The sequence below is a fragment of the Mustela nivalis genome (genome assembly GCF_964662115.1).
Source record: "Mustela nivalis genome assembly, chromosome: 5".
Classification (NCBI taxonomy): Eukaryota; Metazoa; Chordata; class Mammalia; order Carnivora; family Mustelidae; genus Mustela; species Mustela nivalis.
The window spans coordinates 8786180-8800431 of NC_139024.1; the positions used below are offsets into that span (position 1 = coordinate 8786180).

At 42.5% G+C, this 14252-nt stretch overlaps 1 protein-coding gene across 1 annotated transcript in view; it reads left to right on the forward strand.

The window, feature by feature from the left end:
* Positions 1-14252, forward strand: part of EZR (ezrin) — a 49909-nt gene that overhangs the window by 1376 nt on the left and 34281 nt on the right. The window lies entirely within an intron of this gene.

Below are 14252 nucleotides of genomic sequence, written 5' to 3' on the forward strand. Positions count from 1 at the left end.
TTGTAAAAAAAAAAAAAAAAGTCCGATCTGCTGGAAAAGTGTGTTCTAACGCAACTTGGAAGTTTCTTAATAACAAAAGTTGTCTAAATGCCCGGAGAGTCAGGTGGCTCCCGACGACGCCGGTCAGCTCCGAGTCCTTGCACGGCTCGGAACCAAACGCGCCCCAGATCTTCCTCGGGGGCCTCATGGGGCCTGCGGCCTGGGAGCCTCCGTCCTTCCGGCGGGCCGCTGCTCTCCAGCCCGTCTCACCCCAGGCCTGGGAGGACGTGCGCTGGTAACCCGGGAATTCGCTGGCGGCAGCAGGATTCCTATCTCTGAAAGAGGTTGAGTCGTGGACCTGAATTGCAGATGAAGGCAGGCGGCCCTGCTCCCGGGTCGTGCGCTCCCGGTCCACATCCTAGACAGCAGCCGACTCGAGGCCCGCACCTCTCTCCCCTGCATCTGCTTCTGTTGCTCTCGGGGTGGGTTCGATTGCAGGCCAGGCCTGGGGGGTGCACTTTCATTGAAGTGGTGGGAACGGGGCGGGTTCTTTGTGACCAGTATTTCTGGGAAGGTTGTACGTATTCACCTGCTTTGACGCAGGTGAGCTGGGACGAGATGTTGGGAAGGGGATTTCTCATTTTTTAATTGTTCTGAATCATGAGGGAGGAAATACCTGGATTCAGTAAAAATTGCAATAAAAGACACATACGGAATTCCAGTTTTTCAAGCAAGTCGGTTCTGTAGTCAGTGCATTTGTTCCCAGTAAATTGTAGATTCTCTAAAAGGAGTTCTTGATGAATCAAGCCTTTACTGTTAGGTTAAATACATTTCCGTGTTCCTAAGCTGTCAGATTCAGAAGCCAATAGAGTTTTTGCCTAAATTACATAATTAAGATGATTCACTCATGATGCAGAACATTTTTTTCCTGCACAAAATTCTTTTTTCAAACTAGTACAAGGCACCCAGGCTTTATGATACCTGTGATATAAAACTGGTGTAAATGCAGCCACTCCCTCAGGGCACCGTCCCATGCAGCCTTTTGCAGAATGCCAGTGAAGACATTACTGTAGGTCTGGTTTTCTTTATTTCACTAAAGGAAAAGAAGCAGAGTTCAGCTTTTAAGATCCCACCTTGAGAAAAAAGGCAGTAAACCAGTTTCCTGTCACTTTTTTTCTTTTTCATTTTTCAAAATGAACTGTTACTTTTATTGTACTAAAATGTACATAATACACAATTTACTATCTTAACCGTTTTTAAGTGTACTGTTTAGTGGCATTAAGTACATTCACCACCACCACCCCGCTCCACAACTGTTTGATCTTTTGAAACTGAAACTTTCTACCTATTAAACACTAACTCACCAGTCCCTGGCACCCACCCTTTGACTTCCTGTCTCTCAGATTTTGACTACTCAAGTCCTTCATGTAAGTGGAATCACACAATATGTGTCCTTTTCGAGACTGGCTTATTTCACTTGGTATAAAGTCCTCAGGGTTCATCTGTGTTGTAAGAGGTGTTAGATTTTCCTCCTTTTTAGGGCTCTCTTTATTTCTTATGGCAGGTATATTTTAATGGTATGTATGAAGATAGATATATTTGAATAGTTGGGGTTTTGGGCTTCTACCTGATCCCTTGAGTTCGGCAGGCAAAGTATTTTTGATTGGTATCTACTGTATCAGAGGACAACTTCCTTTATAAAACAGCGTAAATGAAATAATATTCGTTTTTTCTCTTAATACTGCTTCTCGAATCACAACTTGTTAGAAAGATTGAGTGTTCATTCACTCAGCAAGCATCTGTCCTGCAAGCTGCATTGCAGGGTGTGGTTGGGTGAGACCATGCTTGGTTTGGGGGTCGGGGGAAGGTCTTAGGGTCTGGAACCTGAGCCAGGACACATGCGAATGCTGAAATAATAGCTGGGAGACTCTGAGTGCCACCAAAGAGGGAAAGAAGCTTAGGTCAAGTGCAACACGATGGGAAGAAAACCATCTGATGGGGAAATGGGTGAACTTTATTGAGAAGGTAGCCTTCAGCTGAGTTTTGCTGGAGGGCTGTGGGTAGGATTTGATCAGCTTGGGCGCTCCAAGGAAGGTACTATTGTCTGGTTTTACTTTTCCCACAATTGCTTTGGGGCTCTACTCAACGTGTGGCTTGTAGACTTCCAGGGAGGATGGTTTGAGGTCCAGGAGACGCCACACCCTCTGCTCAGCTAATTTTTTGGCCTTGTGAGTCTTCACCTGGGGGAGAGGCATGAGGTTTGTGCAGGGAGCTGGCTCAGGAAGCAGCCCTGTGCCTGTGGTTCAGCCAGGGGTAACCTCCTCTCTTGTGGTCCCCCTTCCTCCTCTCTTCTTAACCACCACACTTGCTTTCTTCATCGTGATAGGAAGGAGGCATGGGGCGGTAGAAAGGAAAACCACAGCAGTCAGGCTTAGGAATGATGCAAGACCAAGCTCTCTCTTAAATCTTTTCTGAGCTTAGAGCTGAACTGCCTTAAGCAACACTGGCAGATGCCATAGCTGTTCATTTCTAAAGTTTTGATACGGAAGTTGTTAATACAAAAGCAGATTTTCCTTTCAGTAGGAAAACTGTGAAAGCATGTTCAAAATTCTGCCCTGTGCCAAAATTTTAAGATAATTTCCGAGATTACCTTGCCTCTATGGGGATATATAGCATTTTCCATTTAATTTTTCTCTTGGGTATATATACCCAGTGTGGAATAAGTCCTTGTTTCTTAGCTTTTTGTGTAAGTTGCTTGTCAATAAGATGGGACTGTTGGCAGTATCTCATTTATAATGTTACATGAGATAATTAATGTCCACTAAATATTTTAATAGGCACAGGGTTTATTGAATATACTGATACATTTTCCAATCCTCCTCGCTTCATTTGAGGGGATACATGGGATATATTTTCTGTGTATCCCTCCTTCTTTACCATGGGCAGATGGTGAGTTAGCTAAAATTTTCCCATGTGGTGGTAAGAAGTGCTGGCTAGAATTAGTCATTTGTCACCATCACACTGTGTCAAGCACAGTGAGTCTTTTTGTACATTTCTCCATTAGCTCAATAGGCAGTTATGTGTTACTCTGCTAGATGTTGAGGCCACCAAGATGAGTAGACACAGAGATACTCGCTCATGGATTTACAGTCTGGTGAGGCGGACAGTAATGCTAGAATAACTTGAGTGTATATAATGGCTTGTGGGGGAGTGTTTATCAAGGAGGACAGGAAGGCACCTCCAGGAGGTGATGACTGTTCAGAGCAATGCAAGGAATGAAGGGTCCTTAGCTAGGTGAAGGAGGGTGGTAAGGAGCCTACCAGCCACGGGGAATGACTTGTGCAGTGGTCCTGAGGTGGAAGGGGGAGGAGGAGTTCAGGATTCCCGATGAGGATGAATATGGCTGGAGAGGAAAATTAGAAGCTAATTGTACAGAGCCTAGTAAGCCGTAAGAAGGCATTTTCAGGACTTAGCTCAGGCGGAAGCACTGAATGTTTTTGATTGGAAGGAAGTGGCCTGATCAGATTTGGGTTTTGAAAGGCCACTGCAGCTGCAACATGAGAATCAGCAGGAGGTTGAAGGTGCAGGCGAAGACTGTTGGAGTAGCCCAGGTGAGAGGTGGTAATAGCATGGACCCAAGGCAGTGTGAGGTAAATGGAGAGAAGTGGGATGTGTTTGGGAGCCCTTTGACAGGACTCGGTGATGGATTGGGTGCGGGGAGGGGGGGAGCAGAGGGCAGTGTAAAGCTGATTTCTGGCGCCTGGCTTGCATAACTGCATGGATGGTAGTGCCATTCACTGAGATAAGGAACCTGGAAAAGGACCAAGTGTGAGAGGGAGGGTTGAGAGTTTGGTTTGTACCTGCTGACAAATTTGTAACTATAATCGATGGAAGGAGTTCTTCTTTCATTATTATAACTACTACCTCCTAAAATATACGTAAATATCAGTATTTTTCTTAAACCACAGTATTTTTTAAATCCACTTGAACTAAAAGTAATCCAGCAGCTTCTTAGGTTTCTTTTGAGTATGTGTGTACACTATACACACATTAAATTCAAAGTTAGGATTAATTTAGTGCTGTGTTCTCAAACAGTGACATACGTAATTATCTGGAGACCTAAAGATCCCTGGGTCCTTCATAGTACTACTAAATCCCCATCTCCAGGGCCAAGTATATTGGGCCCCTGTACTTTCATTAAGCTCCCCAGATGGTACTGATGTGCCCTCAGACTTTGGGAACTTCTGATTTCATAAGAAAGGAGCAGTTTATATATTCTTTTCCTTAGAACCCCAACAGTACAGTGAGACCCTCCTAATGGGGTTGATACTGGTTGTGTGTGAGCAGAGGCCAGAGCCCATGGTGTAGTTTAGGGGGCAGCAAACCCCAGTGTGATTCCAGAGCATCCATTCAGGCCAGTGTTCTTGCAGGCTTGGGAGGGGATATTCAGCCACCTTCTTAAAAGTCCAGCTTCAGTGCCGTGGGTGCTGGGGCTGTCATTGGTGTTTGGAATGTGGCTGGGGTGGGGATGAAGAAGAGAGCTGAATAGATACCAAACTCCGGAAAGACAGGGAGCTAAGATGTCTGATTGAATCTCTCTGATTTGAGTTCCTCTCTGCAGGAGTCCAGTTGCAGAGCTTAATTTGGCAGTGATCAGGGGGCTTTCAAATTTTGGCTGTCTTTGTTTTTAAAGGGAAAAAAGAGGCAGCCATTTTCCGTTAAATAGCAGGGAAGAAAGAGATGCCATTCCTCATTCCTCTCCAGTCCTTCCTCCCTGGCCTCTCTTGGTAGTTACTGTCCTAAGTAGTAATGTGATTTGTAACAAAAATTTTAATCAATTTATGAATACTTAAAATTGGGGAAAGGAAAACAATATTACTCTTCTTACTGAATTATAATTATTTTTCTTTATTTTATTTAAACTTATGGGTATCTTTGACAACTTGAAGATTTTTAGGATGATTCAATATATATGCCTGCTTTCTTATAGTATTCAGACATTTCACCTTTAATCTGGAGAGTAAAACTCAGTCTGCTTTCAAAATCAATGAATGCATTTTGAATATGCCTTTATATTTTATTTCATTAGTAACTACACGTGGGAGTCCCCAGCTACTCCAATTAGTGTTTTTCGTTCGTTTTGCTTTTTGTTATTTTGTTTTGTTTCATTTTTTAAATTAGGCTCCATGCCCAGCTAGGAGCCTAAACTGAGGGTCGGTCTCACGAGCCTGAGATCACAACTTAAGCCGAAACCAGGAGTCACCCAGGCACCACCCCCGCCCCCCCGAAGTTAGTTTTTAATTTAAGCACTAAATGTGTGGTTGCCACTACTAATTAAATATGGAATATTTATTGGAGAGCCCAGAAGGTTGCATTATTTACCTTCTAAGAGACTTATCATCCATGCCTGTGACATGAATCTTTAAAAAAGATTTTATTTAGTTGAGAGAGAGAACATGGGGTCCGGGGGGTGGGGGAGGTGGGGAAGTGAGAGAAGCATACCCCCCTACTGAGCAGGGAGTCCTGGGGACCATGACCTGAGCTGAAGGCAGACGCTTAACCACTGAGCTGCCCAGGTGCCCCAAGAATAAAGCTGTTACTCTAGACTTTGGTAAATTTATTTAGTAATCTCTATACCTAACATGGAGCTCTAACTCAGGACTCTGAGATCAGGAGTCAGGTGCTCCTCTGACTGAGCCAGCCAGGCACCCTAGTTGTGTTGTGTGTATTTTGTTTTTTTTTGTTTGTTTGTTTGTTTGTTTTTGTTTTTTTTACGATTTTATTTATTTACTTATTTGTCAGAGAGAGAGAGGAGCGAGAGTGAGCACAAGCAGACAGAGTGGTAGGCAGAGGCAGAGGGAGAAGCAGGCTCCCGGCTGAGCAAGGAGCCCGATGCGGGACTCGATCCCAGGACGCTGGGATCATGACCTGAGCCGAAGGCAGCCGCTTAACCAGCTGAGCCACCCAGGCGTCCCTTGTTTTTTTGTTTTTAAGGAAAAAAATTATGCTATAATGTGACTTAGAGACTTTTGACTAAAAATACTGAATATTTAGTGTATATAATTTTCCCAAATAAAAATGTAAAGAATAGTTTCATAATTTAGTATTTAACCTGTATTTTGGCAAGCCATTTAGCTTCTAAGAACCTCAGTTTTGTCATCTGTAAAATGAGAGTAAAGTTTTTAAGTGAAAAGAATTCTGCATAACATAAACAGACAAAAAGCTTGTGTCCGAAATCCAAATAATTTCTCCAGATGCTATCTGCTTTGTGTGTGTGTTGTGTACATTTTTTCCCCTGGAAACTTGCTTTACAAACGTGTCAGTGTAACAGATAGCTAAAACGAAAGGTTTTAGTTTCCAAGTTGCTATTAACCAGGTAGGGTTTGTCCCTAGGCCTAAGTAAAACAGCAATGTGAAATATTTTGTTTATTTAGTGAAAGGGAACACACTTTTTTTTCTCATCCTCTCTTCCTTCTAGTTGTCAGAATTCCTCATCCATTGGAATGAATATGGGCTCCTTCCTTACTCATTGAAGCCCTGTTTTATGCCATTACATTCTAGGGGCTGAAACTGTAAAAGTAAGTAAGATACATTGTTGCCATTAAGGAATTCTCAGTCTAATAGGGGAGTCAAGATATGTTAGCAAAGAATTATAATGCAGTATAAAAATTATGATAACAGGTACATAGGAAAGAAGATTAAAGTGTGCCCTGGAGAACTGGGGAAGGCTTCCCAACCAGTGAGCTCCTGCTTCATAGGTGTTGAGGGGTGCATAGGAGCTCACAAGTGCCCAAGAGCAGAAGGGTGTTTAAGGCCACAGCAGTCAGTGGGCGGTTCTGTTTCCCTTTGTGAGTCACAGTCCATTCTTTTAGGCTCCTCTTAATACCTATAGATAAATGGCAGTACTGGTTTAAAGAACAGGGGGACTGCATTGACATAATAATTACATTTTTAATGTAATGTATTTGATAAAACAAACCTTAAAAGCAAAATGAAAGTTTTCTGACCTTGACCTAACTTACTGATTACAAAAAGGAATAGATAGCTCCGAAGGACCAGCCTGTGTAATAGCAAGTATAGCAGATTTTGCTTACCTTTTGTTAACTTAGAAGACTCTTTGCACATCCTGTTTTTTCCTAAAAGTCAGATTTGGACTGTCTCTATCAAAAAATTGTCATCAGATAGTATTGTAAATAATTGTTTTTACTTAAGGATGGTATATAGGCCAAGGTCAAATCTAGCTGTGACGTGTTTTTGTAGGGTCTCCCAGCTAGGAATGAGTTTTACATTTCTAAAGGGTTGTTTAAAACAAAAGAACAATAATATGCAACGGACACACAGTGGTCCCCAATGCCTAAAATATTTATCTGGCCCTTCACAGAAAAATTTTGGCAACACCTCTTAGAATAAAAATAATTATTGTTAAATATGTTATCCATATTATATATATGGGTATATATTATATCCATAATAATATACTATATGATGATAATATATATACCTGGATATGTATTGGGAAGGCTATCATCACCTAGGAGCAGGCATGGTTGGTGTTGAGGTAATATGTTAAGCAAGGTTGGTGCTTGAGCAGGTCTTAATTTATAGAGAAAATGGTAGTATCTTGTGTCACATTTGCTAAGCCATTGTATAATGACAGATTTCTGGCACCTGGTAAAACAGCAATTTGTATCTGATATTTGAGTTGAAAGGCAAAGGTTATATAAATGAATTGTTTATCACTGGCAATTTGAAATTAACTTTTGACCTATATTCTGTATATGAATTTCTGACTGCAGATGGTTTTATAGTTCAGTACCTAATTTAGACCACTCCATCTGAAATAGAACCCCTTTCACTGTGCACCCTTTATTTACCCTGCTTTGTTTACTGAGTAGAACCTAGTTCTACCTGTTAATGTTAGATACTTAGGTTTGATCTTGTGGGTTTTTTTTTTTTTAAGATTTCATTTATTTATTTGATAGAGAGGTCACAAGTAGGCAGAGAGGCAGGCAGAGAAAGAGGGGGAAGCAGGCTCCCAGCCAAGCAAAGAGTCTGATCGCAGGACTTGATCCCAGGACCCTGAGATCATGACCGGAGCTGAAGGCAGAGGCTTAACCCACTGAGCTACCAGGTGCCCTGTGGGGTTTTTTGTTTGTTTTTATTTCTTGCTTCTTTCCTGGCCACATAGTGAGATGCAGAGTGGTTGGAAAAAAAAAAAAAAAAGCCATTACTGGCTTCAAGAACAAACTTTTGGTTCTTGCTTTATTGGCTTTATTAAATTACGGCTTTATTGATATGTAAGCATTCCTGCCTCTTAGAGGGTATTCTGGGGCAAGCTTCTCAACCTCCCTGTGCCTGCCCCTCACCTGTGAAACTCTGTTCAGGGGATCAGCCACAAAGGTTCTGCTGAGGCCAGGCAGGACAGCGCAGCGCTGAAAGCTCCTGGCCCTGTGCCTAGCACGAGCACTGACTCCTCTGTCACCACAGAGGACAGAGTACATATAGAGGGAGTCTACTTATCATCACTACTAAATTCTAATGTGATTAAAAGCTTTTGTTTCGGGGCGCCTGGGTGGCTCAGTGGGTTAAAGCCTTTGCCTTCAGCTTGGGTCATGATCTCAGGGTTCTGGGATCAAGCCCCACCATCAGCCTCTTTGCTTGGCTGGGAGCCTGCTTCCTCTTCACTCTCTGCCTGCCTCTCTGCCTGCTTGTGATCTCTGTCTGTCAAATAAATAATATCTTTAAAGAAAAAAAAAAGCTTTTGTCTCATAATGGGCTTTTTCTTTTTCTGACTTACCTAAAACTACAATAGAATTTACCTTGCTTTTTTGTCCTTTTGCTACCACATGGAACATCACTCCCACCCTTCTCTAACATTCATTTGTTCGTGAACAGATAGAGTACCTACCGTGTACCAGCATCTTAGCCCCTGGAGGTACACTGGTAAACACATCCCTAGTAAAGCCTGGGAGTGACAGCAGCACTGCTGTTGCTTTCCATCCAGGCTTTGCCAAGAGATGGAAGAACTTTTCATTCTCTCACTCTTTGTTGTGTAAAGATTTAAAACCACTGGGCAGAGTGTGGTTTGCTTTGTTTTTGTTCTTTGGTAAATCACTTGTATTGGACAGTGAGCCAAGATATTTCTCTAAGAAATATCTTTTTAGATATTTGCCGTAAGTCCTCATTTACCATAACCACATAGATTCTCCCATCATTCTCAGGCATTGAGGCTCAGGGCAATTAATTTTTTTGAATAATATTTTGGCTATTGCACATTACTACCTGTATAGATTTCTTATATATCTTAGAAGGAGATCTGGCCATCTTCATTATGTTTGCTTGTTTTTTTGTGTTTCTTTTGTTGTTTTTTTAAAGATTTATGTATTTGACAGAGATTACAAGTAGGCAGAGAGGCAGGCAGAGGGAGGGGGGGAAGCAGGCTCCCTGCTGAGCAGAGAGCCTGATGCAGGGCTGGGTCCCAGAACCCTGAGACCATGACCTCAGCTGAAAGCAGCGGCTTAACCCACTGAGCCATCCAGGTGCCCCTCATTATGTTCTTAAAGAGAAAATTGAACCACAAATCACTCGTTAAAAGCTTAGAACATAAATACTATATTGGAACCACCTCTTATTTATGAAAATGCATTATGTATACTAGTATAGTATTTTTGTCGAGGTGTTTCATTGCCTTGGTTAAGTAATTACAGATGCTGCTTCTTGTTGATCAGGTACTTGCTTACTTACCTAATACATTGCTATTTGGGTGAGACTCTTAAGTGGGACTTAGATGGGGAGATAGTGTGGGGAAAACTTGATGTTTGTTAAGAAACTGGCCAAACAGGGCAGTTAGGAAATCACAGTGGGATGACAAGGCTGCAGAGGGCATGACACAATTTGAACGATTCAACTGTAAAAAGATTTTTTTTTGAGATGGTGGGGGATAACTGAATATCCATTGGATTTTAAATATTAAAACGATAGTGGTAAGGTGGGTGTGTAACATACACATGTACTCAAGAGTTCTTTAGGGCTATGTATTGAAGTTTTTGCAGTTGAAATCCTGTGGCAGCCTAAAATACACCAGCAAAAATTATACAAATTTATGTAAGTATAAATTTATATATTTATTTAAATATATTTAATTTTATACGTGTTTATATATGTATGTTTTTTAAACTGGTGGTAAAAATAGATGAATCAAGAATGTTAGGCATCCAGCTGGGTGAAAGCAGGGGTGGGGTTGTCCTCTCTACTTTTGTGAATGTTCCACATTTTACAAAGTAAAGTTTGTTTTTTAAAAGCACATTATAGGGGTGAAAGGGAAATATGCTCTTATTTTCCCAAATGGCCAAACGCTTGAGTGTGGCGGGAGGGCAAGTGGGCAGGGACATGTCTGCCCTGGGGTCTGGATTGCGGTGGGGGAGGTAGGGGGCCTGAGAGTCCTCCCAGGGCCCTGCTGACTGCTCTCCACGGATCTCCCAGTAGACATTTCTTGGGAGAGCTTCAGTGTTCCAAACAGATGCATGCCTGATTTAACCCCAGATTGGACCTTCTCGCCTCCCGTATGCATATTTTATTCAAGGGGACCTCCAGTAAAAATTGCAGTTGATTGGAAAACACACAGAACTCTTTGTTCCCAGCTAGTTGCACTGTTACTCTGTATTCCCACGGTCTTGGCGGGGAATTTGGCGGGGGGGGGGGGGGGGGAAGAGTTCAGAGCCCTCATGCCCCGACTGGAAATAGGTCATTGCCTCAATGGCAGCTTTTGCGGAGCTGAAAATTGGAAGTGAGCGTAACAAAGCGTGGGGCATTCTGGAGCAGGGTTTTGTGCAGCCGTCTCGAGGCTGGCATGCCTTCTGTGCTGGGGCTAGGTCCGAGGGTGGGTGGGAGGGAGGGGTGCGGACATAAGTGCTGCAAACCTGAGCTGCCTGAGCAGGGTGGGGGGCTGTCAAGGGAGCCCCCCGCCCTCACGCCTACTAATTATGTGCCTGGATCTGACATCCTGGATTTCAACCAAGTATAAATTGAGAGTTTGTTTTTGTTTTGTTTTGTTTTTGACTTAGTATAATTTCAGAAACCCTGGGCTGTTTAAAATAACTTCTTTTGAAGTTTGCTTCTGTAAGCGAATTTTGTAAGCTTACTGATTTAGTTTGGATTTTTTTTGTTTGTTTGTTTTTAAACTTCTGGGGTATTGCTCTCTATTTTCCAAGATGTGAAAAGCTAGTGTTACAGGAGAAATTATGTTAACACAGTATGCGTGTGATTTTTTTTTTAAGGTTTTTTATTTTTAAATCTCTACCCCCAAGGTGGGGCTCAAACTCACAACCCCGAGGTCAACTTGCACACTCTAGGGACTGAGCCAGCCAGGAACCCCTACTGCACATGTGATGTTAACCAGGGACAAAGATTAATCAAAGAAATGGCAGAAGATTTAAGGTATGACTTATCTTAATGAATGGACATTTCCATTCTTTGATAGTCTTTCCCCTCCCACCAGGTTAGAAAGGAAAAACCCTTCAGGGACTTCTAACTTTACAAAGAAAACAGTACATTCCAGGTGGGTAGTGAAGTCTAATCCACAGGCCTTTAATTTCCTGTATTCTGTGAGCCTAGAATTAAAAAATCATTGCAGCAGGTGATAGCCATCTTGGCTCTATTCATTTTGTCTTTTACGGAATCTTAAATTTGTGGCTATAACTAACCTCCCTTTTCAGTGAACTAAATTGGTGCTGAAGTATAGTGTGTAAGACACATTGAGCAAAACTGAAATCACATGTTACAGAATCAAGACTTCACAAGCCTAGTAAGCTAAAGAGAAAGAGACCTTGGAGTGGGGAGAAAAGAAAGGTATAGACAGCATCCATGTTTCTGGAAAGAAGTCATTTCTTTGTGGAATGTGACATTTCTTTGATTGGTTCTTCCCCTCTCCTAAGTCAGGTGTCAAAGCATCATAGTTAGTTTCATGCCCATATTAAATCTACACATAAACAGCATATGTCATTACTAGTATAAAGTTGGTTCCTACCTAACAGACTCTCACCAAAAAAGTTTTTAAAATGCACAGCTAGTGGGTATGAGGAATATGATTTAAATGCCCTTGGCTGATCCCCAGTATGCCTCTGTAGCATAGATAGAACTTGGGTGAGAGTGATGACCCTTTCATATGTCAGATGTCTGGAAGGCTATTTCTTTCTGCCTCAGTTCCCTCTTTTCTAGAAGCTGTTCCTGAGCCTGTGAACAGTGGCGAGGGCTCAGCACAAAATGTTCCCAACCCACTTTTCAAGTAGGGGGAACTGACCTTTTTTTAATGCGGCTGCTCAGAAAATGTTCCTTTCTGGCTCTGAGGTTGTGATTTGCTCTGGTTATAATGACTACAAACAGGATTGGTTTGTCTGCTTTTTGTCCACAGTCCTGCCTGGCAGGAAGTGGGTCTGGGGGTAGGAAGTGACTTACTTTTAGAAGCAGAAAGAGCCATGAGTCCTGAAATTATAGGATGGATATTAGTTGAACTGGGCTCTTTGTATATCTATACTTTTATATAATTTTCACCTGGGAATTTGGAACCAGCTTTTCAGTTCAGAATTTAAAACCACTGACTTACATTGAAAGATACAACTTTAAGAATTTAAGAGCCATATAAATACAAACAAATATTTTTAGTAGCTGATTATCAGAAGTTGAGGTGGCTGCATATACCTTTCTAGGCCAGTTTCCTCGGCCTTTAAAAGAAAGTGGTTAGGGACACCCTGGTGGCTCAGTTGGTTAGGCGTCTGCCCCTGGCTCTGGGCATGATCCCAGGGCCTTGGGATCTAGCCCCACATGGGGGCTCCCTGTTCAGTGGGGAGCTTGCTTTCCCTTCTCCCCTTCACCACCCCATCCCCTGCCCTGTGCACTCCCTCTTTTTCTCTCTGAAATAAATTAAAAATCTTCAAAAAAAAAAAAAAAAGGAAGTGGTTAGATGAGGATGACTTTTCCCCTCTCACTAAGCAGTATCCATTAGAATCAGCCTACAAAATAGTTGGACCTTGTCATGACTTGAGTTATCAACTTAATAGACTGTACATTTATATTACATAAAAATGATACAAAATATAACACATAGATACCTGGAACTTGTTTGGAAATCCCAAGACCCAGCTTTTATGTCAATGCCCTGCCATATATATTTACTTATGAGATCATGGTGTATGCACATGCACCCGCGAGCCCATGAGCGGGGGGGGGGGGGGGCAGAGGGAGAGGGAGAAGCAGACTCCCCACTGATCAGGGAGCCTGACCTGAGCCAAAGGCAGCTGCTTAACTGACTGAGCTACCCAGGTACCCAGTACCCTGCCCTATTATTGTCCACTGCACATTGAGAATTTAACTTTAAGAGAGTTTAGAAAGGTGAGGGGTATGTAGTGCTGACTTTTATGGTTAAGTTACTGTCAAAATTCCTTAAAGTGATACTGAATTCTTTGTTGAAATGAGGTAGGTGCCCACCCCATGGTGTCACATCGCTCTTGGAGTAGGAGGTAGGGGACTGGCATACCCACTCCCATATTTCCATGTTAAAATTTAAACCAATGTTTCGTAAAACTAAAGACTGTGCTTAACATGCACTGAGAAGCTCAACTGATAGCTACTTGGTTTAGAATGGAGCTGAGGTAGCTCATTTGTCATTGAACTCTGGTTATGACCTTACTTCTTCACGTGGGCAAACACTGACCAGTGACTGCTTTTTTATACCCCTAGAAGGAATAGGAGGGGAGGGCACTGGATTGCTTTAATTCAGAAGGATAATGACCCAGCCAAAGCCACTAGATTGTGGCAGGTTCATTTGGTGTCTTGATAGATATTCCCTGTAGGACATTCTCAGTGTTCCATTAACTGTTAGCATCAGCCCACAGGTAGCCAAGTTTGAATTGTCCTGCTGGCAGAGTGACCACCATCACCAGGAATGGAGTATCCGGAGCTGTGTGATGGGCACCAGGAGACAGAGAACAGCCACCAGCAGCATCACCCAGTCCTCTGACTTTCAGTACTTCATACTCCCAGGAATAGTGGGACCACCCATCCATGATTCCTGAGAAGGGTATAGGAGTTACTGAGAACTGTGGGTCAGCACTTTGAACTCTGTAGAAGTGCTGTATAGTGGTTATCACCTGTCACAAGTGGACTCTTGTCAGCCCTAACATTTGATGATTTTATTATTCCTGTTACTGGGTCATAAAGAAGCTAGTGGATTGTCCTAGTTTTGTGTAACTCTGAAAACTTTATCAGAATGTGAGCTT